General features: G+C 36.9%; 1 protein-coding gene across 1 annotated transcript in view; it reads left to right on the plus strand.

The window, feature by feature from the left end:
- Positions 1-19930, plus strand: part of CNTN5 (contactin 5) — a 237301-nt gene that overhangs the window by 151646 nt on the left and 65725 nt on the right. The window lies entirely within an intron of this gene.

Below are 19930 nucleotides of genomic sequence, written 5' to 3' on the forward strand. Positions count from 1 at the left end.
GCCCAGTGTTCAAGTCTGTCCAGGTCCTCCTGTATCTTAAGCCTGTCTTCTGGAGTGTTGGCTATTCCTGCCAGCTTGGTGTCATCCGCAAATTTGATGAATTCCCCATCTATCCCCTTGTTCAAACTGAGATATTAAACAAAGAAAGCAGCTCCCAAACAAAAGAGATAAGAAAACTATTTTTGGTGCACACTGAAATCTTCCAGGTAGGAACAATTAATTCTAGACTGCAAGGAAATGTTAAAGTTAAGATTAAGCACCTTTTTTTCATTTGCCCACTATCAATAGCAGCATCTCAGAGCAGAATCTAAATATGACAATAGAATCTGAATATTGTTTATAAATATTGCATATTTTAGCTTCCTTTCTTTCCAGCATAGCCCAATTACTGGAGTCTGGTTCTATGCTCCCAACCTTCTGCTATTTTCCTAAAACTGTTACAAATCCACAGTGTTAACTCAATCCATTAGCAGAATTGATGTCACCAGGCTGGTAAATTAATAATACATTTTTGAGCCTGTCCCTTCCAGCAAATTTGAGCAAAAAGAAAAAAAAAACTATGAACAACAATATGCTTAATACATTTCTCTTGGGCTTAATTTGCAGCTTTTTCAAAAAAAAAAAAGAAAGAAAGAAATTGATACTGTATTTTGAAATATCCATTTTTCATTCAACTCTCTATTATTAAGCTTGTTGTATTAGTAATTGCCTAATTTCAAATATAGTTGAGGGTTATTTATTTATTTATCATTTACACTCCACTTTGTATAGGTGCTAAAACTGCAGTTAATAACAGTACCTGGACTTTCTTTTTCCTTGAAGATGTTTCGCTTCTCACTGAAGAAGCTTCTTGGATAAGAAGTGAAACATTTTCAAGGAAAAACAAAGAAAGTCCAGTTGCCTTTTGAAAAAGCATTTTTGGGACAACCTGTTTGACTGAGAATCTCCAACGACAATAATCTTCTGTCTGGAAGTTGTTTAAGATGATAACATAAAGTCATCATCATCATTATCATTATCATCTAATCAGAAAATTTAGGGCAAAATTATTTCTTCTTTGCAATATTCCACATGAGCTCAAGATGGCAGCAAATAGACCCCAAAATTATTTGCTGCCAGCTCTTTCTGGATTTCCTTTGGCATACAGAACTGTACTATGGACATTGGTCTAGGGGCCTTTCCTCCTAATAACTTTAGGAGTCATCTGACCACTGTGGATGACTAACAAGCAGTAACCAGCCACCAATGGTTGGGTGATGCCATGAGGAAACAATAAATACATTGGGGGTGGGTGGGTAAATGACCTTAACCACACACACATATAGACAGATGGATACACAAATACATATATTAAAATTTGATAACTATTTTAATACCTGAACATTTAAGGAACTTTAAGATGGACAGGTTAGTTGGGAATAATGAGAGTTGTCCAATGCATTTGGGAGGCTCCTGTTAAAAAACTATGCTATATGGCTCTTTGTTTGGTATTTGAGGCACATTCAAAAAAATCTTTTTTCAGGGGCTGGTCAAGTCATGCTAGATGGTCATCTCCTTATCCCTAAGGCACTGGTGGCTTGTTTCTTTCTAGAATCTTCCCAAAGGAACCTCCCTTTTACTGACATGAAATGTTCAGGTTTAACTGTCATTAGTTCTCTTGACTATCTTAGGACATGCTTGCTTAGTGGTTTTGGAAATCGATTTTGTGCTCAAAATCAGTCATGTAAATGAACCCTGTACTCTCACATAGCTTCTCTAATCTTTTTCTTCTTGTTTTCCCACAGTTCACTTTGTTTTCAGTAGATGTTTTTGCTATCCTTTTTGGCCTTCGGCCAGTTTTATCTCCCACAAATACTCAGAAGTTTACATTCATCTTGCAGCTAGCAACAGAAAGCATAATCTGAAGTAGGAGAAAACCATTGAACTTTGGTTAGCATAGAGAAGATGCAGACTTGTGTAAGTCAAGTTGGCTGTGACAGATTGATCAAACCATAAAGCTCTAGTAAGGATATGAATGGGTTGGGGATGGGGAAGTTTTGAGGGGGACGTTTCATGGGAAAGCAGCCAAAAGCACAGAGGCTGAGGGTGATGAGAAAATGAAAAAGATAAAGGTTTACCAGCCCTATCCACAGCTGGAGTTTGTGACCCACATGTTGTATTTTCCATTCTCAACTCTCATTCTTGTTTTGTTATTTTTTGTTGCATCTTTAAGATAAAAGAGGTTATAAATGGCAATAGCACTTAGAGTTATATACCACTTCATAGTGCTTTCCTCTCTAAGCGGTTTACAGAGTCAACATATTGCCCCCAACAATCTGATTCCTCATTTTACTGACCTCAGAAGGATGGAAGGCTGAGCCGGTCAGAATCGAACTGTGGGCAGTTGGAAGAATTAGACTGCAATATTGCATTCTAACACTATGCCACTATGGCTCTTGAATTGAATATGTTTAGTAATGTAAAAATGACTCTTCTCCCTTGTGGAGTCGATTTCAAGATGATGTTTGACAATAGTCATATTTTGCTTTAAGCTGCTTGGTGAATTCAATTGGATCCCCTTGCAAACATCTATCCTTAAGTTCGCATTATTTGCATCCCTTTATCTACTGGTCAACCTTTGAGCTTGCAGAATTTGACAGAGGGCTGTGGGACAACCTTGGAAATGGAATTCAGGTTGTATTACTTTCTGCTGTCAATCCATTTTAGCAATTCAATAATTTACCAGCCAGAAAAAAACTTCTCTCTCTCCCAACTCCCTCCTCTTCCCCTTTCTTTCTCTTTTTCTCTCTCTCTACACATATACATTCTCTCTCTCACACACACACACACACACACACAGAGAGAGAGAGAGAGAGAGAGAGAGAGAGAGAGAGAGAGAGAGAGAGAGAGAGAGAGAGAGAGAGAGAGAGCTGCTCCTTGAATAAAAAGTTTTTTTTCTCAACATGTGCAATATAGCAGAGCGGCATAATTTTGAGCCTTAAGCTATAGTCAGCTTTTTGCAATTCACTCAGCTATAGTATACAGTGCACCTAGAATGAAAATCATCCCATTTTCTTAGCACTATATATAGCTGCTCTTAATATTTTATGTGGTGGGAGGAACTGAATTCATAAATAATAAATCCAGACCACCTAGATAGAATATAAACTGAGAGTTTATTTGAAAGAAAAGAGAGATTAACCAATACAATATTATACCAATAACACAAGAGTTTTGGTTTATTTCTCCATCTTCTGCAATTAACTCCAGTTGCAATCATTAGAGTGTCATAGTTCAAAAACAAATGAACAAACAAACATAAATAAGGTGGTGTAATATTTGATCGCACTTTAATCGATTTATCCTGCAATCTTATCTCTAGGCTCTAGATGAAGCCCAAATCCTTTTTTGTAGTCCCAGAAGATACTTCAAACCACGATTATTAAAAATAGCAGCATAGCTTCCACTTAGTTCAGAATAAATGCCAATTATATCTGGGGTTTTTTCAAGTTCATGACTGCACTCAGAGACTAGGGATCAACTTCCAGAAAACCCCCTCCAAATGAAAGCCCTGGTCCTTTCCAGTTTGTGTCACTACTATACCCAATACAGTCCTGGTCCTTCCCAAAAATCATACTGGTAGCCCCCTTCCACCAAAGTTTGCCCTTCCCTCCATAGTAAATACTATTATTTGCAAGTTATGCTCCATTGAATTAATGAGATTTTGTCTGAATTTGAAACTGCAAGTTTTAAAAATCACAACAGAAAATAGAAATTATTGTGTTGTAGCAAAATGCAAAATATTGTTTTGAAAGTGATTTCTGAAATTGCAATAAATATTTATTTACATTACAATTAAATAAAAATACACTGCTCAAGATAAAATTCCTCCTCAAATATCTTACAAGCAATACAAATGGCAAAATCTCCTTCATTTCAAGCTGCTGACTAAAATATATGAGCATGTCCATTGTAGTCTTGACACCAACATGGAAATGCTNTCTTCTTCTTCTTCTTCTTCTTCTTCTTCTTCTTCTTCTTCTTCTTCTTCTTCTTCTTCTTCTTCTTCTTCTTCTTCTTCTTCTTCTTCTTCTTCTTCTTCTTCTTCTTCTTCTTCTTCTTCTTCTTCTTCTTCTTCTTCTTCTTCTTCTTCTTCTTCTTCTTCTTCTTCTTCTTCTTCTTCTTCTTCTTCTCTTCCCTCCTCCTTCTCCTTCTCCTTCTCCTCCTCCTGTAATTTGCTTCAAATTAGAGACCTCTTAAAACAAAACAAGGTTATGTAGTTCAGCAGAGGTTCAAAATAAGTCCAGTGTATATGGACAAGAATTCTAGTAGACTTATGGAGAAGCCAAATACTCTGAGGTTCTTTCATATGCACATAATGCAAGGCTGTTGTTTCAATGGGATAACTAGAATCCAAGCATTCCTTTGAGCTGATTTTGGCCCCAGATTGATGGCAGACGTGGAGGATGAGCCAGAAATCATATCATCCAAGGTTACTGGTGAAAATATGGGTGGTTCACATCTCCTCACTCAGTAAGATTTTTGGAATCCACATAGTATTGGCATCCAGAAATACCTTCTTCTAAAGGACATCTTGGGGGACATTATTCTCGCCTGCCAAATTTAATGACTAATTTGGCACAGAAGGTTGGTTGGTTCCATCTGGGTAGCAGAGAAAACAAAATCTTTTCTAGCTTCTCCACTAGATGGTTAAATTCAATTCTGGACATATCCCCTTTACTGTAACAGAAAGCTGGGTCCAGACACAGACCTCCCTTGTTCCAAGAATATCTCATTTCCAAGTACTATGTGAACCCAAGTTGGTTTAATCTGAACATCATCAACATAAGATAAAACAACTTCAATATGCACAGTTTAATTTAACTTTCATAGTAAATATACAAATATTACAAATGATGGAGAAAAGAAACAATTACATTAACCATAAGTCACTTCATCACTATCCTAATTTTACCGCCTATGCGGCAAGGCCACACATCACTTAAAAACAAATCATTTTCACCAGCAATGAAGAAATGTCTGGCACTGTGATCTGGGCACAAAGTGCTATTTGACTGAGCTAAGAAATTAGATACCTGCAGATATAATAAAGGGTAGACTTCATTCCCATCAATCATCAGCTGCTGTTGAGGGTTCAACATTTCTATTTAGGTTTCCTCTGAATGGAATTGTTGCCAGCAGTGAATATGCAGGGACATGTCAACTTGGATGGATGGAGAAACTCTACCTGTGTCCAGATGGCTAATATGCTCCTCTCTTTTTGATTTCATATTTGATATTTGAAGATACAGAGCCGGTTCCTTTTTCATACTTAAGTACTATACTGCGCTGTTTTGTGTATACTATTTAGTAACATACATCAATTTCAGGAGGCAAACATAATGGCTGATCAATCCATAAATTAGGAATACAAAATGGCCAAAAAACTGATTATCCTTTTAAACATCTTTTCTGTTTCATCCTCATTCCCAAATTGTAGAAATGGGGGCAGGGGAGAGAAATCAGGAAATGCTTCTTATTATTTACAGGAATAAATGATATACGATTACTAGATTTTACTTCCCTTAATGATCGATAACATTTCAATAAGATTCCTATCCACCACCAGAAGACACTGGAAAGACCCAGAGAATAAAATAAAACGTTCTTTAAGTATTCTTCTCTGAACTCTTAAAAGATTTCATATTGGAACACTATAAATGTCGGTGGTTTCAGAGCAACAACGCTGCAAGCATCTGTGATTGGGTAAGAGATCATCCATTTTTAATTTTTTCAAAAAAGTATCGCTATCACACAAAATGTGAGACGATTGCATCTCTCAAACACAAGAATAAGAAGCATTTTTGTGTACTTGCTCTGGTCCTCCCTCACATCTCACTATGTGAATGCCTGTGTGCGCATTCTCTCTCTCTCTCTCTCTCAGCTTTGATAATGATTAATAATGATAATATTAATTAGGATAATGGTAATGAGAAGAAAAATAACTATCCCTAATCTGAAACCACCTGGGTTCGTTTGCCACCTTTTCTTCAGTTATTTCCCATGAATCAAAATATTGGTTGTAAATCTGCAGCAGTTAGATCAGACTGCAGTCTGTCTCCCCAGAGTCAAGCAGGGCTCTTTGCATTGTGCTAGGTTAATCGCACAGAATCTGCAATGAGCAAATTTCAGTATTATGATGTATTTGGAAAGAGACTCCTTGATTATATGGTACATTTTAAAAAGTAAGTACCTATCCCACTTGCCCTGAATCATAGATTTAAAAATATCTGGACAAAAATGGACAATTGAACAAAATGAATTTATTCCAGTTCATGGATTCTTAACTCCTACTAAAATCAGTCCATGACTAATCAGTCCATTCCAAAATATAAGAGAATAACAGTAGCAAAGAAGTATTGCCCTGCTATACTTATTTCTGTGTTTGTATTTTTTCAAGATGTATCTTAGTATGACCCAGTTGCTTCCTTTTATGTTCTCAGTTGTATATACTGTGTCACCTTCTGCTGAAGTCAAAACAAGCAGCCATACCATTTTTATACCAGAATATATCTCCATCTGTTATTTAAAATCTTCCCTAGCCATTATGTCTCATTCCCATTTTTTTCGCAGTCTTTGATGCCAATTAGATTGTGTTATATCACCTTGGGCCTTCTAGATTTATGACTTGTCTCTATTATGTCTCAACTAATTGTTTCCAGATAATGATGCTTACTTCATTTTGTCAGATACTTTGGCCGACTCTTCCGTAAACTTCAGTTTTCAGTTCATTACTGCTTGTGATTTAGTAGGTGCAAGTATGCTATTCTATTTTTGCCACTGTAGCATAGTAATTGATTCCTTCATGTGAACCAATAAATGACTGCACATTTCTTTTAATTGCAGAAGTGCATTGTCCTTTGCCTCACAATGTATCATGAACAAATAATTTGTATAGCAGCGATAAGAATTTAAGCCAGGGCACTTTGTCTTCTGCTGGCACATTTTTTTCGTGTTTATATATGATCAGTATTGTTTTTTTACCCCAGTTTCTTTAATCAGTGGCCATTAACTTTATCATTGTTTGAATGGGACAGTGATATATTTCTGACACCATATTTCTTTTCCATTTATTAAGTGTGTTTTAACTTGTTTATTATGGCTGAGATCCCATAGGACTGTTTTAGCTCTGCAAAGAATTTGTGCTAGTCCACTGCACTTTTGTTTTACTTTTTGTTGTCTTTGGCAACTGACCTTGTTATTTCCCAAACTAATTTGAAAGCTTGACATACCCAGGAATTGGGTATGTCTAGTCTAGTGAAAAGAAGGATTGGGGTGTAATGATAGCAGTGTGTTCCAATATTTGAGGGTCTGCCACAAAGATGGGGGGGTCAACCTATTTTCCAAAGCACCAGAAGGCAAGACAAGAAACAATGGATGGGAACTAATCTAAGAGAGAAGCAACCTAGAACTAAGGAGAAATTATGTGTTTCTAGAAGAACAACATTGCACCTCTGCTCCACAACTGCAGTAACCAATGTTTAGTTCCATTTTTATATTTAAAAACTCACATTATAATTGCATGGAACTGCATCTGTCAATGATTTATTTCAGATTTTGGAAATAAAAACTGCAGGAGGCTCATAATTATCACTTCATGCACCCCAAATTCCTCTCTGGCTAAGAGAAAAGATTTCAATCCCATTTTTTCTAGTTTTCTCACCTAGTTCCCTTAAAATTGTTTAATCCCCTCTTGCTTTGAAAGTAATGATAGAAAGGTTAACAGATGGAAACATGATATAGACCTCACTTAATGACTGATCACTTTAGCAATTGTTCAAAGTTACAACTGACCCCACAAAAGCTACTTATGATCCAGTTCCGGAGTTACTACAGCTGCATAAGCCCTTGCAGTCACATGATTGCATTTCAAGTGCTTGGCAAGAGAATCACCTTTCTGGCTGTTGCGGTGTTCTTCAGTCATGTGACTGTGGTTTACGTGTTTTTTTTCCTGGCTTCTGGTCTTTTTAGCTGGTTTCCAGCAAAAATCGTGTATAGGAATACATTGATTTCCTTAATGACCTCTGTGTTTGCTTAACAGCTGCAAAAAAGTTGTAAAATAGGATATTTTACAAAATGCAATATCACAGGGGTGCCTCGATTGATGAAAGTCATGATTTACAATGAAAAATGCAGGGTCCATTATGGTCGTAAATCGAGGATTATCTGTAAAGATCTCAATCCTGTGGATCCTCGGAACTGAATATGATGTGCTTTTTTAATAATATGCATAAAAGGTACAATGAAGGATAAACATTTGCAAAACATGTTATTTAATTGGATGGTCATGTTATATCCTGCATTTTGCTTAGCTCTATAAAGCAATATATTTGTCAATGGGCATCTGTGTACTTTATCAAGAATCTGAGTCATAAGAGGGAAAATATATTTTGATCTATTTGCCCCAAAGCCAAGAAACACAGACATAAGAAAACCTCATGAAAGGTCATGATGAATAAGTGAAGTAAGTTTAATTGATTGATTAAAATAGTAATATTACTTTTTATTAAAATTAAATCAAGGGCGGGGTAGAATAAAATAAGCTGCTAAAATGATTCAGAAAATTAAAAGTTAAAACAATATAACAGAGCTGTTGCCACAGATAACTTCAATGTAAGTGGAAGAAGAGAATAACTACATTCAACATATAGAAACCTAAATATAAATCAGTAAAATTACTTCCTTCACCCTACCTACAAGTTTACCTTAACTTACATTTCCTCGAGTAAATTCTTAGAGATTCATTTTTAGAGAGTATCGTTAGTATAAAAGTGTAGTAGTTAAAGCATCAGGTTAGAAACCAGGAGACTAAGAGTTCTAGTTCTTTGTTGTTAGTTGCGAAGTCGTGTCCGACCCATCATGACCCATGGATAACGTTCCTCCAGGCCTTCCTGTCCTCTACCATCTTCTGGAGTCCCTTTAAGCTCACACCTACTGCTTCAGTGACTCCATCCAGCCACCTCATTCTCTGTCGTCCCCTTCTTCTATTGCCTTCAATCTTTCCCAGCATTAGGGTCTTCTCCAGTGAGTCCTTCCTTCTCATTAGGTGGCCAAAGTATTTGAGTTTCAACTTCAGGATCTGGCCTTCTAAAGAGCAATCAGGGTTGATCTCCTTTAGACAAAAAGTCAGCTGGGGGACCTTGGGCCAATCACTTTCTCTCAGCCCTAGGAAGGAGGCATCTTGATTTTTTATTAACCCCTCCTCCAAGTGGTTTACCTGGAAGGCGGGCAGAATTCCTTTCCATTCTTTCTTTGGTCACAGAGAGTACTTTTTGGATTCGTGGATCAGCTGTTTCCAAGAAGAGAAGACTAAAAATGGAGCTAGATTTAGGAATCCAAGTTAAAAGCCTTCCTGGAGACAGACAGATTGTTATTTTGTCTGTTGTCAGTTTAGTTTTTCAGTGATGAAAACAAACAAATAAACAAAGGCCTCTTTCCATCTGTTCACAATTCTACCATCACTCTCAAATTAAAAGGGGATTAAATGGTTTTGAAGGAACTCGGTGGGAAAACTAGAAAAGTGGGATTGAAATCTTTTCTCCTAGACAGAAAGGAATTCGGGGCCCATGAAGTGATAATTATGAGCCTCCTGTAGTTTTTCCTTCCAAAATCTGAAAGAAATCATTGGCATTTCTATTTTTAATTCAAAACAACTTCAGAGTGAAGCCCTCCGGCTTCACCTACTTTGTCATTGTTATTTATGGCATTTCTCATTGCAACAATCAATCAGTCCTAGTTGAAATGGAACATGTGTCTAAACAATTTGGAATTTACGAACTAAAACTTCATCAGAAAGTCATATTTGCCATTAGCTATGCCATTGACTATATAAATCAGATAAATTTGGTGAATATTAATATATTTTCATGGAGCTTGAAGAAAGCTTTAATATTTGGTTGTGTTTAAGCTTTAAATATACTTTCTTCTTTGAAATCTGGCAAAGTATCTCATCCAATAAGGAATTAACAATTTCACTTTAAATGTTACTTTGACCATTTTAGAAACACTTTTATCTCACCAATTATCAGGAATGATGATGTAGGTCAGGGGTGTCAAACTGCCGGTCCGTGGGCCGGTTGCATCATATGGAGGCCGCGCCCACCCCAGCTCTGGCAATGCGAAAAAAGTCATGATATGTCGCGATACGTCATGTGACGCGTTGGGTTTGACACCCGTGATGTAGGTTTTCAAACAGAACGGTCAGCCAATTGAAAATAAATAGATTGTGTTATCTGCAGTTAATATTCCAGCAGCATTACTCTGAATAAAACCACCTTACAAATAGGTTCCAGCTGAATTGATTACATCACAAGGCTCATTTTAATGACAAATATGATTCCAGTCAACAATCATTATTCCAAGAAGAGAGAAAATTTCCACGTAAATATTCAACTGCCAGCTGTAAAGTTAAGAAAATTCTCATCATAGCCACTGATAGTTACATTGGTTGTATTTCATGGAAAAATAGAATATTGATATTCATTATACATGCTATATATTTTATAGCTCTGTGATGGTTCTGTTCTTCCTTTAGTACAGGAATCCTCAACCTTGGCAACTTTAAGACGTGTGGACTTCAACTCCCAGCAGAGCTGGCTGAGTAATTCTGGGAGTTGAAGTCCACAAATCGTAAAGTTGCCAGGGTTGAGGACCCCTGCTTTAGCAGATGTTTCCAATGGTAGCCTGGGAGGAGAAATACATAGCTCAGTTGTGGAGTACCACAAAGACCTGTTCTCTGTCTTTTGCTATGTAGTATCTACATGGAGGCATTGAGGGAGGCCATCAAGCAGTTTGAAGTTCAGTACCAACTATATGTTGATTATACTCACTTCAACATCATGACTCTAGTCCTGACTCAATGCTTGAATCTTATGAGGTCTGGAGGGAGAAAAGAATGTCAAGTTGCTGCTTGCATATTGGAGTCCTATTTCTGCCCTAATGATTACACTGAATGGAGAGGCACTCAGGAGCAGGTTTGTTTGTTGGGGGTCCTCCTGGACTCATGACTTCTGGTAGACCATTAGCTGTAGGCCATGGTTAGGAGACCAAACTTCTGGTCTTTCCTGAGATGAGAAGATTTTATGATACTGGCTCATGCTCATATAGTATCATCACCCATCTAGATACTGTAATACACTCTACATAAGCCTACCTTCAAAACAAAATCTCAAAACTTCACTCAATATAGAACACAGTGGCCCTGAAACTTGTCGGCAGTTATATTAAGAGCATGACCTAAGCATGACTAAGGCACGTATTAATTTCCTATTAGCTTTGAGATGCAATTCCAAGTTTTGGTGTCCGGCTATCTGCAGAAGTTGGTCCAGCTATTACCATGGTACATGGAAAAGCAGTTGATCATTCCTCATTAGGAGATCGATGGGGGCAGGGGATGCTTGATCAGTAGGAGTCAATGGTATCACTAGCTCTTTAGAATGCCTCCTACTTGGTAGTGGCACAGTGGTTAGTATGCAGTATTGCAGGCTAATTCTGCTGACTGCCAGGAGTTTGATCTTGACCTGTATAAGGTTGACTCAGCCTTCCATCCTTCCAAGGTCAGTAAAATGAGGATCCAAATTCTTGGGGGCAATATGCTGACTCTGTAAACCGCTTAGAGAGTGCTGTGAAGTACTGTGAAATGGCATATAAGTCTAAGTGCTATTGCTATTACTACTTAAGGTTAAATCTATTTTTCCCTTGGTCACCTTCTGAAAGATGTTAAAGACCAAGCATTTTTGAAGGACATTGGGATTATAGCAATAACACTTAGACTTATATACTGCTTCACCGTGCTTTACAGCTATCCCTAAGCGGTTTACAGAGTCAGCATATTTCCCCAACAATCTGGGTCGTCATTTACCAACCTCGGAAGGATGGAAGGCTGAGTCAACCTTGAGCCGGTGAGAATTGAACTGCTGAACTGCTGGCAGTCAGCAGAAGTAGCCTGCAGTACTGCATTCTAACCACTGCACCACCACATGTCCTCATTGTTTGAAGTTATGATTTAACTTATGGTGTTGTAGTTCTTTTCTGCATTTATGTGTTTTTATGTTTTAATTTTATTGTATTAGTAATCCCCCTAAAGTCAGGGGTGTATCTCTGTGTGGGTGTAAAAATATATAATAAATAAACAAACAATAACAATATTTGGTAAACTAGGAAGTTTGTAGAAGTATCCCCACCCAATAAAATGTTTAAAAATTGGGATTCCAAAAAATCATTGGCAACAGAAATCTGTCTTGCTATTGTGGATGTGGTGGTAGAGAACTGGATGAAAACATGACTATAATACAATAGCCAGGGCAGGAATTAGGCAACTATCCAACTTATTTTTTTGTCTTTAAGGTTTTTTTTTTGTTGTTGTTCTTTTTTTGATGTCTCCTTGAATTTACAGAGTGACTATAACTTAATTCTGAGAGCAACATTATATCTTGCAACATTTTATCGGAGGTTCCGCTTGTATGCCTCTATTTATCATCAGGTTTTGATGGCAAGTTTCTATTTTCCTGTAAAGCCTTTGAGAGTTGAATAATGTGGAGAATAGGTGGCTGCTTTCTTCTAAAGTCTTAACAAAGAAAACTGTCCCAAATTTATCACAGAATATGCATGCACGCATGCATGATTTAAATAGACTTGTTTGTGAATGAGCTAATTTTCTCCTTTTGTCAGTCATGAACCCAAGGAGAGATTTACAATGGTGAAGGGATAATTCACATTTTTGTCCTAAATCTATTGTTCTCAAAATCTAATCTAGGAATTGATGCCAAGGGAAATAAATATTAAATATTCCATCAGCTTCAAAACATATTTTATAGACCTTGTTATAAAATTTATAGAAATTGATTCTAAGCCGAATTTATACATAAGTTCCAAAAACTGGTTTTGCTTGTATTTGTTTCTTGTTTGAATTATAGTTATATAGTTATATAGTTATATATATGTATATATGTAGGTCTTTGGTTATTCGGGTTTTCTCCCGCGTAAAATTGGAAGTGTCTTGGCGACGTTTTACGCAGGAGAAAACCCGAATAACCAAAGACCTACATACAAACACCTGCGAAAACCTCAGAAAACAAATATGTATGTGTATATATATATATATATTATTATTATTATTATTATTTTAATTTCTATACCGCCCTTCTCCCGCAGGACTCAGGGCGGTGCACAGCATATTAAAAACAGATACAATAACAATATACAAAAATAAAACCCTTCTAAAACCAAATTAAAAACCAAATATTAGAGGCTGTGTTCCAATTAAAATTATACTTAAAATCGTCCCTAAATAAAATCCTCCNGCTGAAAGCAGCAGCAAAACTGTAAAGAACCAAAATTAGCAATCGGGGAACCAATTAAATAAGGTATTAACTTGCAATCCATGGGTTACTCTGAGCATCACAGGAACTCACAGGATAAATCAGATAACCCCTCAAAGGATAGAGGGGAAAAAATCCCTGGAGAAATACATTCAGTTTCAGATATCCATTCCCCACTGATACCTCTGAAGCTCTTTAACATCAGAGCTGTGACTTCAAAAGAGGTTTTTAAAAAAATCAGAAAGCATCAGGGAAAGATTTAGCTCAATATATTCTTCCCTTTGTAAGACTAAATGAGATGTCTCTTTCATTGGGGGAAATTGTACTTTAATGGTTCATAAATCTTTGCTGAATGTACATACCATGACTGCCACTAAGACCCATTGATTATGATGCAAGTTCTTAATTTGAGCCAATAGTTCTAGCTAGGCCTCATTCAGCCCGCTGTGGGGTCTTTCATCTGACATGCTTCCAAAGTCAATGGATCTTTAAGGATCAAAACAAGTGTTTCAATACTTTGCAGGAAAGTGTGATAAAATGCTTTTTTTGTAGGATAAAGAAAGTGTAGACCAGATCTTCAGCCTTAATTGTATCTGTGCTACGTGTAGCATTTCCAGCTAACATATTGTCATGAGGTCAACAAAAGCCCATTTGTGGAGTCCTTGGTGCTCTCTCTGAGTTTGGTTGCTTTCTTGCAAACATTTCTTTACCCAACTAGATAACATCATCAGTACAATGAAACATCTGGAAGAAAACAACCAAGCTCACAGAGCACCAAGGATGCTACAGTTCAATCCTGGACTATAAATATTCTCTTCTATTAAAAGTTGCTATGCAAGCGGGCTTCCGGTTTTGTTGTTATGGATGCAGGAAGATGGAACTCCATCTTTCATGTTCGATTTTGTCCCGCTGGGGGACCCTGGAAAGGGTCAAAAGTTGCCCCATAGAGGCGACAAGCAAAGAGGGGACCTTCATTGATCATGGAGGGGGCAGTAGCCCTCCCATTTGATCTGAGGAAGCCCTCCAAACTGGTGGGGGAAAGACTAGCTACATTCGCCAGTCCAAAGCTGCTGACAACGGAAGACAACAAGCACTAACAAGCAATCTTACAGCAACGTGGATGAAACTGGGTGAGACCTGATTCTGTCTTTATGATTTTAAGACCTCTTCCTGAAAATCTGCCCAAAACACTCCCCAATGAAAGAGGGAAAAGGAATTTCCACCCCATTCCCTCAGGAAAAGAAAAGCAGTGAATTAATTATTTGGGGAAAATGGAGAAACCTACAAGACTAATTTGGAGTTTGCTTAATAACTACCCCAAAAAATATCATAAAATGGATTGGTTACATGACTTATGACTGTAATGGGCAGGTTCCAGGTTCCAGGTCTTAAGTTGAGAACTACCTTTATCCTCAAACATTATAATCTGTTTTAAATAGGGGAAGGACAAGACAAGAATCAGCTCTACAAAAGTCCCCACAAATTCCTTTTGAACTCTGGTATTAACCATATAAAACCATAATCAATTTCCTTCTAATTAGCTTGCCAATCCTGAAAATAGCAACACTCAATAAATAGCAGAAGTATGGTCACCCCTATTCCTCCAAAATAAAAATAAAACCCTGTAGGTTACGTTGCTATCCTGATTATGCAAAAACTTTTAGCAAAGCAATAACAACCTACTAGCTGCTTAAAATGCAAGTTTATTATGAGTCTACAATGAAAGAGATGGAGAAGTCAGAAGACATTCAAGGAGAAATAAAGGTTTGTATTTACAAATACTTGTCCTCATTCCACATAATCTACATTAAAGAATATTGACAGCTTCTATATCTGAGTTAATATGAAGAGACAGATTGCTCTGATCAGACCTCTGTGAAAGGCTTTAGGGTAATAAGAGTCAGTCAGTGGAGCCTTCCAACCTGCTTTGCATCTAAAAAGCCCCCTTGTGAACATTCAGCACAAACTAATTTAATACCCCCAGTGGCCGTGTCAGCTGAGGAAAGTAGGGAACCAGACCGTTTAAGCCACATGTTTTTCTCTTTAACCCACTTTCTGATTTGGGGCTTTTATCATCGATTCCTTTGCTCCCCCTGTGATTTAAAAATATTTTATATTAATTTCCTCATTCCGATTTCATTTTCTCATTTTAGGATGCAGGAGAATTAACTTTTTATGTATATAAAGCAGTTTATAGGGCAAAACTGAGATTTAGATGATATAGACATAGATAATATAAATATAGATATAGATGAAACAGATATAGATAATAAAGATATAGATGATATTGATATAGATGATAAAGAAAGAGAAAGAAAGGAGAAAGAGAGAGAAAGAAAGAAAGAAAGAAAGAAAGAACAAAAGAAAGAAAGAAAGAAAGAAAGAAAGAAAGAAAGAAAGAAAGAAAGAAAGAAAGAAAGAAAGAAAGAAAGAAAGAAAGAAAAAGAGGGAGGGAGGGAGGGAGGGAGGGAGGGAGGGAGGGAGGAAGGAAGGAAGGAAGGAAGGAAAGAAGGAAGGAAGGAAGGAAGGAAAGGCAGTTTACTAAATATGGCAGACAATGCCACTATTTTTATCAAACACATCTGACTAAATCAGGGCCCTATCTGTGTACTAGATTTTTATATTGTTTAATTGGTTTCATCAAAAAGAGTTGCATGCAACAATAGTAACATTTAGGACATCTAATTTTCATAATTTTGTGTATGCAACCTTTCTAATATACATAGTTTTCTATCCAGAAGTTTGTGCACAATTACATAAAAGTAATTTTATGCAATTGCTTGCAAAGCACAGTCTATTCATAAATGTAATTTCTATAAACTATTCACTTATTTATTTGGGTTCCCTGAATATTGATAGACATTACCATCCCTTATTCATTCTTTTGGGGGCTACGATGGAATCTGTTTGGTGGGAATAATAATTCTGTCTCATGGAAATATATGGTATGTTTCTATGAGAGAGAGAGAGACAGAGAGAAATCTTGAAGTCTAAACAATGTATTGATCACACAATACCAATTCTTCTTCTTTATCTCTATTAGCCTACATTCACCTTGGTAGCCACATCATATTAATCCTATTCTTAAAAAGTGAGATTGAAGAATACAGTGAATTTGATGTCATCTCATTGTTTTGAAATAAAATTAAAAATCAGATTATTTTATCTTATTCATTTCACTTCATATTTTGTGGAACAAAGCAGTAAGTGAATTTGCCAGAAATATTAATAGTACAGTAAACGGAAAGGAAGTAAATAAGCATTTTCTGTTGCTATTGTTGAAAAGGAATCACTATCAAGACAGCTCCACTTGTCAAAATGTAACCCAATAGTAAACCTTATTCCTGTGATAGCTTGAAAAATAAGTTGACTTCTAACTGAATCCAAAGAAATTTATTTGACTTATATGTTATTGTGAACTTGCCGGATACCCACTTCTTAAAGTTACTCATGAACTGAAAGCCATTTAATCGCTATTCCATTTTTTTCTCCAATTTTGCAAAGCAGTCTTTCAAATGAAAAATGTCCATATTAAGGGGAAATGCATATAAAAGCTCGTACATTGGTAAAACAGCATACCAAAAAGCAATACGCTAAAGTAAATGTAATGAAAAATGAGAACAAAAGAGAACAAAGGGAAATTGTGCACGAGCATATGTGCAAATCTTTGGGCAGACTTTTTTTAAAAAACAAAACAAAACAGAATTGGATGTAGAAATTGAATGGAATGTACCTAACCACCAGAAAAACAACATGTTATTTAAATTTTTGTCAGATTTATATCCTGCTATTCCTTCCAGGAGTTCAAGCAATGTACCTACTTTTCCCTCCTTCAATTTTCCTATAACATCTCTGGGCCACTGGCTGGGTTAAGTGATTGAATATCTTTGCACAGGAATGGAGCTCAGGGGCAGAATGTGGCCATTAGCTACCAGGTTTAGCATATCCATCTTTTTTAAATGCCCACAAAGCCTGGAAATTTGCCCATCTGTCAACATCATTATCGATCTCAGCCCACCCTCTCCACCTCAAAGGGCAAACTAATGTTTAAAGTTTTCTAACTGTGGCTTTACAGGTTGCACAAACCCAGCCATTTATAAATAGAAGTTTATGAATTAATTGGATATGTATCCAGCCAGATATAGCTTACTCAACAAACCATCTTGATATAAGTCATAGATTAGGGCAATGTGTAGATCAGGTCATTTCCTAAACTATTATAGTTGGTCACACAGTCAGCCAGATGTTTCGAGTGCATTTGGCATTTTTACCAAATCTATCAAGTATTTCCATGTACCTGGGCTAGACAGATGTTGTTGTTTGATTGGGGTTAAAGGAATTGTCACAGGATGTAAGCTGTGCCAATAAAGCTCCCATACGCAATTGACTGATGGTTATCTTGTCAATGCCAATGGTGTCCAAGTGTTTTGAAATTGCACCCAAGGCACCTATTACTGTTGGTATTACTTTTGCTTTCTTTTGCCATATTCATTCTGCTTCTGTTTGCAAGTCATTATATTTTGTGATTTTCTCCAGTTCTTTCTCTTCTGTTCTGCTGTCTCCAGGTATTGTAATGCTCACTTTCGAGACTATTATTATTCAGGCAAGTTTCTGGGATCGTGTAAAATAGAGACTGAGTCACAGCATGTATTATCCCATTAAACTATTAGCTTCCCTCTCTGTTTTTTTTTTTGCTCTTGCTTCACTTCTAAACTTGGTGATCATCAGTCACACTTTCACAAATCTGAGGTTACAATTGTATTCCACAGAATGGAGTTTGGCAAGGAACGTATGCAGCATGTGTGGATGGAATGAATTCAGTTGTGAACACTTAACGCTCCTGTTATAATTTTTCACTCTCCCCATCCAGCATTTAGCGAACAGCTTGTCTTACCTTTCCATGCCCAAGATTTTCTTTCTTTCCCCTAATTGATTGAATTGTTTACAGCACAGACTGAATTTACAAAGAAATTGAAGCACGTTTTTCATGACAATCAGGAATTTTTTGTCTGATAATTTTGTTCAACTGCATCCGACAACAGAAATGGCCATTTATTTCCTCTCAATTGGTCTAGGTTTGGTTTGGTTTGGTTTGAAAAAGCTCCTAAGTCTACACAAACAATTTCACCTAAGGCATATGGGCATGTGTCAGGTTGAATGGATACACACACACACACACACACACACACACAGAGAGAGAGAGAGAGAGAGAGAGAGAGAGAGAGAGAGAGAGAGAGAGAGAGAGAGATCTTGTTATATATGGATGACATAATGATTAGCTTCTATAGAAACATTTTTGCTCATATGAACTTATCTGAATGGCATGTGACTTTCCCAGTTATAGTGCAGTATATATGAAATACTGTTCCTCTGAGGCAGGCTTGTCACACAGATTTAGTACCAAGTGAAATACCTATCCCTCAGGGCCACCAACAAAATGTCGCAGCATTATTCCTTTGTAGTGTAGTATAGTCTGCTGAACCCTTTTCCATTCCATATCCCCTTCCACCTGTTTTCCCTTTACTTCACCCCATAGTCATTTTTCATTGTATTTAGCAAAACCTGGGGCTTCACCAAGCCCATTTATGCATGACAAATGCCAGTTTGGCTATTGGTACTTGTCTGTCAGTATCAAAAACTAAGGAAGCTAATTATGATTTTTTCTTTAACAAAATACTATTTCTACTGGATTTTACATTCAAATACTCCCCCCATCTTCCCCAATATTAAAAGTTTTTAAAAAGGAAGATAAAAACAAATATAAAATAACATGAAATAAGGAAGGAAAACAAAAACAAAGAGAAAGAGAAAGCTAAAAGTTCAAGAAAATAAAAAAGTAATCCAGCCTTTTGCAAGGTGGCTCATTTTGGCAGTGTAAGGCTTGATCTGGAAGGAAGGAAGGAAGGAAGGAAGGAAGGAAGGAAGGAAGGAAGGAAGGAAGGAAGGAAGGAAGGAAGGAAGGAAGGAAGGAAGGAAGGAAGGGATATCAGGTATCCTTGCCTGGGTGAAGGTCTGGGTGAAGAGACAAATCTTTAAGGCCCTTCAAAAAAAGAAGTAGGGCGGGAACCGCTCAAATTTTGGGGGGAACCATTCAAATTTTGAGGGATTTCTAGTTATTATTGTTTCTAGAAATCTATATTCTAATTTTCAGCTTCTTTCACACTTTTTACTTCTGTCCAATATATCCCATTCCCATATCTGATTGATCTTTGGGGCAGTGATAGCATTCTTATGCCCAACTAAACCTGGGGTGGCCTCAAGAAGATCCATTCTTGTTCTAACATATTCCATAGTTTGATGATGTGATGATCACTTTTAAAATTCTGCCTCTCTAATTCATTGTTGATATTGTCACAACCTCTATCTATATCATGATGTCAGGTTAAAAATAAAATATGCATTGGTGTGGCATGGGAGGTGATACCCTATGTGGCTTCCATTTTCAGAAATAGCATCACGTTTCTCATGAAGTTTAATTCCACTCTTCAACTTCATTTTAACAATATGCTATGCAGCTATAATAAAGGGAAATCATATAGCCAAAATTCATTTCTATCTTCATGTCATCCTGC

This window comes from Protobothrops mucrosquamatus, unplaced genomic scaffold (assembly GCF_001527695.2).
Source record: "Protobothrops mucrosquamatus isolate PMUCROS unplaced genomic scaffold, P.Mucros_1.0 scaffold1591, whole genome shotgun sequence".
NCBI classification, from domain to species: Eukaryota; Metazoa; Chordata; class Lepidosauria; order Squamata; family Viperidae; genus Protobothrops; species Protobothrops mucrosquamatus.